This window comes from Dryas octopetala, chromosome 2, assembly GCF_963921425.1.
Source record: "Dryas octopetala chromosome 2, drDryOcto1.1, whole genome shotgun sequence".
In the NCBI taxonomy this organism is placed as follows: domain Eukaryota; kingdom Viridiplantae; phylum Streptophyta; class Magnoliopsida; order Rosales; family Rosaceae; genus Dryas; species Dryas octopetala.
Window position 1 is genome coordinate 7,501,486 of NC_141367.1, and position 10,584 is coordinate 7,512,069.

Genomic DNA, 10,584 nt, shown 5'->3' on the forward strand with positions numbered 1-10,584 from the left:
GCGGGTCTTTGTATTTGACAAGCGCATGACCGCGTTAATGAAATATATCGCGCGCCTTAGGTCTTTTTGGGTCAAAGCCCTCTCAATTCACCTTTCAGAAACTCACACACACTTAGCCCACAACTTAGTCCACATTGATCGATCGATGTTCCTCCTCAACTCAATCCTCTGGCTTCACCGATCAATATATCTTCCCTCTCGTGCATCAATCTCTGTCCTCATCGCGCGTCAATTCCATCTTCGACGTCGTCCCTCGCTCTCCATCTGCACGTCTCCTGACGTCGCCGACCTCCATCTCCGTCCTCATCGTCTCCGCCCATTCTTCATCGCCCGGCCATCTCTACACTCCCCTGAATCATCTTTGCGAATCTCTGCACTCCCGTTCAGGTACAGTTGGGTTAGGGTTTGATTTTGGTGGTTTTTTTCCTCCTTAGATTTTGTTCTTTCTTTTTTGTGTATTTATGATTTTTGTTCTTTGAGGTTCTTCTAAACCTTTTGGTTTTGTGTTTTTGCTCAAGGTGAAGTTCATATTGGTGATATTGTTGAGCTTGGGGAAAAAAAAATAGCTAGGCTGCTGATTGGATTGAAAAGGTAAGTTCATCATGCCCTTTTTTTTTCGTTTTGTTGGTTTTGGCATCTTGTTTTCTTCTGTTTTGATGGTAGGGGTTTTATTTGTAGACTATTGAAGGGATTATGTTGATTTCTTGATGCTATTGATTAACTTTTGTTACTCATTATAATGAATGTTTGATTTTGATGAGAAAAATAGTTATGAGTAAGTAATTGTGTATTGAAGTGGAAAGCTGCTACCCCTGACAGGACGGCCCCCGGATTCCACCCTGAAACCCGGAAAGGTCCTACGGGAATCCAAAATCAAGGAAAATCCTACTGAAAGTTCGGCAGAACCTCCCCTGAAAATGGACTAACCCAGAAATTTCAAACCTGTTAAAAAGCACTTCTAAATCATCAATCGCCTCTACCACAACCAAATAGGATCTCAGACCCAACAATTTCACAGAAATCCAACTTAAAATTTGTGAGTGGTTATCAGAGCTGCTATTCTATTACAATGAATTTTTACAAGAATAAAATGGCGCCTACAGGGTCCGACTAGGGAGATGGACGTAAATGCCTCGACGTTATTGGCTCGACCTCCACCAAAGCTACTACCTGGGGGGACAATTTAAGACAAACAAGAAAAACCATGAGATAACTCAGTGAGTGGACAGTTTAATAAAAACGAAAACATAAGTAAAATTCCTGTTTCAGAAAATCCTTCAAAAACCACGTTTAGCTCTAAAACCTCACGTCACTCTTTGAAATTCCCCAGTTTTAAAACCATTTCCAAGCTTTAAGAATGTTATAAAACTCATGGAACTCAAGGAAAAGATAACTCAAAACACATTTCTCAATAACCAGCCATTTAAATTAACAAAGTCATAAAAATAATAATAAAATCGAGATCATTATAAAACTCGAAAGATATTTCTCACTTAAAATCCATACTTAAACTCTGAAGATACCAATTTCATTTTCCACCATGCTATATACCCTGAATAATCCTGGCCTTACACCTGTGCGGAATTCCTGTATCGCACAGGCAGGCAATATCCTGGCCATACACACGCGTGGAATGAAATCCAACACGTGCAGGCAATATCCTGGCCATACACACGTGTGAATAAAATCAGCACGTGCAGGCAATCCTGGTCATACATGCACGCAGAGCAGCCCCCAAAGGGCGAAGCATCCCGACACACGGCCTAAAGCCTATATGTGTGCCGTGATGGGTCCCAAAGACCTATTTATTTGATAGCCTGGAGGGTACTGCAAAGGTGGTTTGAAAACCATTTTCCACAACCACATCATCATAAATATATAAAAATAAAACTAAAATCCTTTTGTATCCTTCTAAACTTTCTTTAACAAAACCAAATTCATAAATCTATAAAACTTTGAATATGCATTTGTTCAACTCACAATATCTCAATTCATAATTCCATAAAACTTTGAATATGCAAAAACCATAAATATCAAATAAAACTTAAGAAATAAGATTTTTTTAAAAAACCAATTTCTAACTCAAATTCTTTTAGCTAAAAATTCAAACTCACTATAGCCAAGAAATAGAATTTAGTCATCAACTTATAAAACATTTCAGAAAAATTAAAAGTTAGTCCACTCACAGTGAGAATCCTAGCTCCGATCCTCCGCCGAATCGTTTCGGGCCGCGGTCGTCTCGCCTAAGATGGAGGTGATTAGCGCCGGAAAACTGGTCGGAGAAGGGAAGAGAAGCAGGCGGCCAGTGGAGCTCTTCTGACAGCAACCGCGCGCATTGGGTGGCTGGGTTGGCTGGAGGAGGGCCGGGCTGAGCTGATCGGTCGACGGGGGAGGTCGCCGGTGGTCGGGGTCAATGGAAAAGCCGCCGAAAGTGGCTGGGTGACTGGGTTGGCCGCGCACAGAGAAAAAGGGGAGAGAGAGAACTCGGGGAGAGAGAGAGTAGGCTCAGGGGAGGTGGTTCGCGCTGGGAGGAGTGTTCGCCGGAGCCAGAGCTTGGCAAGGTGGCCGGCGATGGTGAGTGGGGGTGGCTGGGGCTGGTGCGTGCAGGGGGGTGCGGGAGTGGAGTGAAGACAGGGAGAGAGAGTGCGGGGAGAGAGAGAAGCGTGTAGAAAATTCTAGAGAGAGAGAGAGAGAAATCAAAATTTTTTTCTGATTTTGGGTATTTAAAAACCCACTTTTATAAATTTACAAAATTGCCCTTCACTTCACATGTCCGTATCTTCCAAACTGTAACTCGGATCGAAGCGTGTTACGTGTCTATCAAATCGTGGGATCGAAACCTATCTAACGGACCCAAAGTCAAAATTGAAAACCCATTTATTTTAAAAGTCAACTTTGGGTCAAGCTTAAATTAAAACAAAAATTTAAATTTAAATCAAAGCCCTTTTTATTTTCCAATTAAATCTCAAAATTCTTTAAAATACAAATCAACATTTTTTAAAGACCTCTAAAAAAAACATAATTAAATAAAAATTTAAATTTCTAGTGAAAATTTGGGTCGGGTCGTTACATCCTCCCCCCTTAAAAAAATTTCATCATCGAAATTTAGCTGAAAATTTTAATTTAAGTGAATTATAGTTGCAAACTTCTTATCACCCATCCAATCAAACCTTCTTTCAGCAACCATAAGTTAAAATATGCGTGAATTTTTGGTATTTCCTTTCCGTTCGAGAAAACCAAGGATATTTAAACTAAGGAAATCGCTCCACAACGAACCTAAATAAATTAAGTAAGCCTTAAAAATAAAAACTTAAAAATGTCATAGAAACGCCAGACCCTAGTTAAAGTTTTCAGGGATAACACCATTACGAAGTAAATCAATTTAAAACCTTTAAATCATTTGAAAACCACTCTAACCCACAAATTGAGAAAGTTCATCTCTTATCGACAATCAAAATGAGAATTCGTGATACGCAAAAGTGTGTGTGTCTCCCAGAGTCTATCAGAAATATTGCATTATGCCCAAAGATGGATAACGTACCCATGATGACATCCGGTGAAACCAAAGCGTCCTGTAGCGTCATGGCGAAGACTCTGCCCTGGGCTCTAGGGTGTCCTGGCTGTCCTCCACCTCTACTAGCATGACTAGACCGTGCTCCACTACTAGACGTAGAACCCGCAGTCTCCACTGCTCTCTGCCCCTAACTCTGGGCCCCTGAAGTCTGTCCCTATTGGGGGGCCTATCCCGAAGATCCTCCATCACCCGGTTGTAGCATCGGGCACTCCCTCATAAAATGGCCCGTCGGTCCACAATGATAACACCCAGAGCTGCCCAAATGACACATTCCATCATGATACCTGCCGCAAGAACTACACAGTGGACAGCCTGACCCACGAATCCGACTACCCTGAGATCAATTCAATCGTGCTGTGCTACGAGCTGAGCTACCCGCTGATTGATAACCGGAACTATGACTGTGTCCAGAACCTCGGCTTTCTGCTGAGCCATGTCTAGCACGTCTGAACCCACCACTACCTGAAGAATCTGAACTGAAACTGCCTCTCTTGGATGGTCCCTGACTAGGGCCACTCACAAAAGTATTCTGGTGAGGGCGACGTCTCGTCTCACTCCTATTCCGCTCCGCTAAAGATCTCTCCACCCTCATGGCAGCATCCCTCAATGAACTAAAGGTGGAGTGGTTAGCTGCGGTAACCACCGTGCGAATAGAGTCTCTCAGACCCTCCTCAAATCTCGAGCATCTATCTGCCTCGTCTGCCACAAGTGCTGGGCAAAACCTGGAAAGCTCAGTGAATTTCCTCTCATACTCTGCTACTGACATAGATCCCTGTCTAAGCCTCAGGAATTCGGCCCTTTTCTCATCACAATAAACCCACGGATAGTACTTCTCGTAAAAGACTCTCCTAAATCTGTCCCAAGTGATCTCCGCCGTGGTGAGTCCTAAACGCACTACTACAATAATGCTAATAGACGACACTACCTAGACAATGGTTGTTTTAAAACAGTTGTGTAGTTTTAACGGATAACGGTTTTTAAAAAAATGTTGTATTTATGCATAAAATCCAATAGTTTTGAGAGGGGTAAATTTTTTGGTTTTTCCTATACAATGGTTTTAAGTTACGACCATTGTGTAAGCGAAAGAAAATGAAAAAACCAGTCTACAGTAATTTCATTAAAAAAATTTATTGTGCACTGAACTTGTTGCCGTCCTTCGATATTTTCACTTTCCCTCTCAATGTTCATTCTTCCCACCCTTAGGTCATAAACCCAGCAATGTTTATTACCAAAACCAAAAGAGATATGAGAGATAAGTCATCATCCAAATGCACCCACTTGACCTCCAACGACCTCACAAGCCCGACCCTCTGAGAGATAAGCCACCCATCGATCTGCTCTTTCTTCTCATTTCCTTATTATTGAAGCTCGACCCTCACCCTCAGTTCTCACTCTCTTTCTCGCCGCCCTCTCTCTCGTCGCATCCTTTCCTTCTCGCCACCGAGACACCGTCGCGTCCTCTATTCCCTCACTTTGCAACACCGTTCACTACTGCACGCATCTCACCTTCTCTCTATCACTTTCGCGCTCAGCCCTCCGTCTAATCGAGTTTCTGTCGCTCTCGATCTACTCTCTCTCTTTCTCCCTCGATTTGCTCTCTTTCTCCCTCGATCTGCTCTCTCTCTTCCTTTCAAACCCTCTCGATATGCTCACGATTCTCAAACCCTCTCGATCTGCTCGCGATTTGGGGTTTTCGTTGAGAGGGTTTGGGGTTTTCTATGACATTCTTACTGTTTCAAGGTTAGGTTCTTTTTCTTTTTTTGAGTTTCTGGATCTTTTATTCTTTAGATGTTTTTTATTTTCGTTTTCTAGGGCTTTTGATTTTCATTTTTGGGGCCAAGTTGTGATGGGATTTTCAAGTGTTTGCTTAGTTTTAGAGCATTCATGGAGGAGCATTATAGGTTGTGACTTGTGAGAAGGTACTGATATTCAGCTTATAGGTTGTTTAGTACTTCGCATCAGTTTTTATATATAATATCTCATACTTTTTTGTATATAATATATATCTCTTGATGATGATTATAGATAACTGGCAAGGCTTATATACTGGATGAGATTATAAACACCAGAATAAAAGATGCGAAAAGGGCATTGCGGATAAGCAATCAAGATGTTGGTAGTGCAGTTAATTTTCTTGTTGAACAAAAGGAGAAGAAAGCCCAAAAAGGGGAAGAAGATATTCGGCGACGGAATGAAATTATGTGGGTGTCTTACTAGAATTGAATTTTCTTTGAATTTCTCAGTCTGTACTGTTAATTAAACCAACAAATTGGCAGGGAGCAAAAGAAGTATGGAACAACGCCCTTGAAGAAAGCTGTGGATCTCCAGAATTTGGGTCAATTGGTCTCCATTGGGTAAGCAAGCCAGAACAATATAGTTGTTCAACACAGCGACCAAGTATGATTGAGAAATAAATTAATAAGTCTAATTTGGCATATAATACTCTTTTACATGCACAATCATACTTACAAATGCATGCTTGTTTAAGCAATAATGTATCAATTCTATTTAAGAAGACCCATTTAGAGGATTGAAAAGCAGTATGTAATTACCATATCTAATTTGGCATATAATACTCTTTTACATGCACAATCATACTTACATACAAATTATTCACATGGACGTCAGTTACAACATCATATTTAGCTACTGTCACACCAGTAAAGGATTCTTAAATAGAATTGAAGATTTTTATGTGGTGATAAAATCCCTACCTAATTTCTTAATGGTCTAGTAGCTTAAACCCTCTCAGTACCTCACCCATGTAAAAGATTTTATTGATTGTTTCTTATAAACACCAGAATCTTTGGGCACTTATTATTCATGTATTTTAAATAATTAAACTTTGGGTATTTACATACCAATATAATTAAAATCTTTTATTCTGGTAGCCAAAAAAAGATTGCAATAAAATCTTTTAATTATTTTGGTGTAGGTGTTTATTCTAATCCTTCTCTATATTTACCCCTCCGCCTGACTCAACAGAGGATTCGAATCCAAAAGGTTCGGTTCAAGATGTTGATAAAAGAATTCGAGCTTCTCAAAAGAAGTTATTATTTATCATCCATTTACCTTTGCCTAGAAATGATATGTTGACTCTCTATGTTCCATGTTCTAGTAGGACTGTGAAACTTCTTTGGTAGTCAAGGAAATATGTAGCCATTTCCTTTTGGGGTGTCATAATTTTCTTCCTTTTATGTCAAATTGTCAATTAAACACCAGAATCTTTGGGTACTTATTATTCATGTATTTTAAATAATTAATCTTTGGGTATTTGACATACCACTTTAAACTTTTCTTTTGTGCAATATATTGTGAATCTTGTATTAGCATTCCAGTTGATGGAATTTCTAGCTGTGTGATTTGTCAAAGCATGCATCCCAATGGATTTTCAAGTGTTTGCTTAGTTTTAGAGCATTCATGGAGGAGCATTATAGGTTGTGACTTGTGAGAAGGTACTGATATTCAGCTTATAGGTTGTTTAGTACTTCGCATCAGTTTTTATATATAATATCTCATACTTTTTTGTATATAATATATATCTCTTGATGATGATTATAGATAACTGGCAAGGCTTATATACTGGATGAGATTATCAAATATGTTCAATCACTACAGAATCAAGTGTAGAGAGAGACAAGAGAAGCTTGAGCAAGCTTTTACTTTGTTTTTTATTTTCCTTTTTCTTGCTCTCAGTGCCTTGCAGCAAAGCTTGGTTTTGTGGATCTCATGCTATACAACTATGATCGATCTCCTAATTTGATGAACACTTTCAAGATGGTGGAGCATTATCCTGAAGTGATTTAATTGGTGCCCTTGTGATTTACTCTTGTTCATTAATTGTGTGATTCATTTGCATTTAAAAGAACAATTGATCAACTGGTTTAATTGGTCATATCTGTAGGGAGACTAAGCATAAAGCAACCAAAGAGAAACAAATATATATTAAAATAAAATAAGAGAGAAATTGATAAATGATTGAGAAATATAAAAATATATATATATTTATATATGAATCACATAGTTTTTAGCTTATGTGGGAAGCCATTAATTGGACACATATCTTGAATTCTTTTCTATCTAAGCTTGTTTTGATTGATTTCATTTTCCTTTCAGGGAAAAACAGTAATGCTAGGAACATGGGAAAGAAAGGGAGTTGGTTTTCTGCCATAAAGAGGGTCTTTTCACCGCACTCCAAGGAGAAGCTAGGTAGTCGATGTAAGTAGATTTCCTGTAATAGCTTATTTTTTTCTCCAATGGACTTTTGTAGACTTGTTTCACAATTTGTTTGCATTTTAAAAAAGAGCAGGTTAACCTTCAATTGAAATAGGCTGGTTTTCCTTCAATCAACCAATGGACATGCTTGGTGTTATAGAGGTATATCATGTGTTATGATATTTATTATGAAGTGTGTAGTACATCTATCATAAGAAGATTGTGAATGTATGCTTGTTTTCTATGGGTATACTATGGGCATATATTAATAAGAATGCATGAAGGTTTAATGCTGGAATATTTATCAATATATCATCTAGGGTCGAGGCCTTTAATTTTGCTTCTTAGTTTGGTTTTTGGGTTTCAGATTTCAGTTGAATCATTTGGTTTCTTAATGGATTGTGTGCAGGTTGATTGCTCCAAGATCTCATTTGAAGGTAATCTGCAATTTTTATTTATTTATGTTCTTTTTTGGTCCAATTTTATTTACCCATCAGACCCTAAATCTCTGGATTTTTATGATGGTTTTGTTTGGTTATCCCAAAATTATTTGTATATGTACTGCAAATGCAGCTAAGATCATGTAATTCTTCTTTGTATAGGTTTGTTTCCGACTATTGGTAAAATTTTCATGTTGCTTTGCAAAGTAATCTGTATTTACTTTGTTTTTTTTCCCCCAAATATTGTAGCTTTGCAAGCCCAGAGTACAGCTTAGAAGTCTAAATTTTGGTCAAAGCCAAGTACTAAACGATGATGTTTCCTTGCTAAATAGCCATATAGAAGTACTGTGATTTAATGAGTTGTTAGAACCTATTTTTTTGGTTATTTTAATTACTTACTGATGAGAATACATTTTCTGCAGACTACAACATCATATTCAAAGAGAGCATTGGAATGTGCATCTTACCTTTGTATGGCCACATACTTGATGCAGTAAATGATATCTTAAAATGAGGTTCTAGTGAAATCTCATTTTCTTATAATCTTAATAAATTATCTTATTGCCAGCCCATCTCTCTTCAAGCACTCTTGAAAAGGGAAAGGAAGAGGAATGACAAGAAAAAGTCAAAGCAAAGGAAGAAGAAATTAAGAAGGGAAAAGATAGTATTAAACGGTTCATATTGGTTGCCCTGTCTGATTTTTAGCTACAAGGTTTCATTATCATATTGGTTGCCCTGTCTGAGTAGTTCTAACTATCTTTTTTTTTTTTTTTTATTAGAAACAAGGTTTCATTAAATGAAAATAAAGAAGTACATAGTACAATACAGTGGACAAGATGTCCACTGTATTAGAGTTATTTTTGCAAGACCTTTGTGACCGTACATATGAGATAACTCTTCAAAGAGGAGCTAAAACCATGAATGCAGTGCATCTGTAAGTGAAACATTGAACTTCCTTTTTGGTTTTTGTATTTATTTTTGGAATAAAATAACAGAACAACTTTAAAGTGAAAAGTACAGCATCAGTATTCAGTATTCACCAAAAAAAGGTACAGCATCAGTGAATGGGCAGTGCACTAAATGTACAATAATCAACTATCAACCAGCAAACTGTTCAAAGCTACTACAACAAACACAATACAAAATTGTTCATCTATGTTGTTTTTATCTTTATATTTCTTTATGCATCTTATGTTTATACTTGTGCCATGTTGAAATGCTGAGAACAACAAGTCTATTAATTAATTGTCTCTTCCATACATATTCATGATTTTACTATGATAGTTAATTTATTATAATTCCCTGAAAACCTTAAAGTTGTGGACCTGTGGTTTGTTATTGCTTATCTTCTTTGAAGCCATTTCTCCATTACTAACAACATTTGATTCACAAATTTGAAACTTAAGATCTGTTTGATGTATCATTGATTTGCTTCCACTGCAGGTTCCTAAAGATTCCTGCTATATGGGCTCTAACAACTCTGCCTTCCTACAGCAGGGTTCAACTCTGCCTGCCTTTATTTTTTGGGAGATATTGAACTTATTGATAACCAGATTGACATAAAGCTTCAAAGTTCCAGGAAATTCACTTGTTATATTTGTGCTGTAGGTAATTAATTACAATTGGCTCTCCTTGTTATTGTTTTTGAATTTCTTGTGTGCATTGCAAACTTGTTTCATTTGTATTTTTAATGTATCTTGTGTGCATACCCTTTTGTTATGTTTGCATCTTTTGCTTGAGTTTAATAGTAATACAAATTTTCTTTTTCTTTTTCTTTTTTGTTGAATATTGTTGTTTCTTATCTTGCAGAGTGGAAAGTTTGCAACTATATATCTATGCTTGTGCACAAGAGGAAGAGTTTGTTTACAAGCCTTGTAAAAAGTGCAAGAAGCTAGTATGGGAATAATGCGGATGTAGAAAGGTTCAAAAGTTGGTCTCCAAATTTTTAAGCCATGCCTTTATAGTTTGTGTAACAAGTACTTTTTTCCAATGTATATCAAGCTACTTTACAATTAATTTTTTTGGGGTGTTAATTGGCAATGTATGTGTGAATGGGTTTGCTATGACTTTGTAAATTCCAATTCCAATTTAATGAATTCATGGATCTTTTTGAGTTCATATTTGTGGATTTAATTGGATGCAAGCAGGGATTTAGTGGGATTTAATTCCAATTGGATGCAAGTAGGAATGTTAAAATGTGAATCAAACAAACAACATTTGTCAATTTAAAGTTGGGTTAGTTGAATAATCATTGTGTTAGTCAAATCTCGACAACGGTTTTAGAGGAAAACAAGTTGTGGATAATTAAATTACACAACGGTTTTATGTTATAAAACGGATGTGTATATGTGATTA

The 10,584-nt window shown here is 37.4% G+C and overlaps 1 long non-coding RNA gene across 14 annotated transcripts; it reads left to right on the plus strand.

Annotated features, from left to right (window-relative positions):
• Window positions 1–4,862: 4,862 nt before the first annotated feature.
• LOC147292847 (uncharacterized) lies at window positions 4,863–10,240 on the plus strand. 14 transcript variants are annotated; one of them, XR_015120796.1, is made up of 10 exons: window positions 4,863–5,493; window positions 5,600–5,775; window positions 5,851–5,928; window positions 7,136–7,792; window positions 7,884–7,951; window positions 8,199–8,226; window positions 8,652–8,722; window positions 8,798–9,163; window positions 9,673–9,837; window positions 10,039–10,239. It is a non-coding gene; the product is annotated as an uncharacterized LOC147292847 (long non-coding RNA). The 14 variants fall into 14 exon arrangements; XR_015120798.1 differs by having other exon boundaries at window positions 4,863–5,314; window positions 5,446–5,493; window positions 8,798–9,837; window positions 10,039–10,235; XR_015120802.1 differs by adding an exon at window positions 6,510–6,577 and having other exon boundaries at window positions 7,691–7,792; window positions 7,879–7,951; window positions 8,798–9,837; window positions 10,039–10,234.
• The last annotated feature ends 344 nt before the right edge of the window (window positions 10,241–10,584 follow it).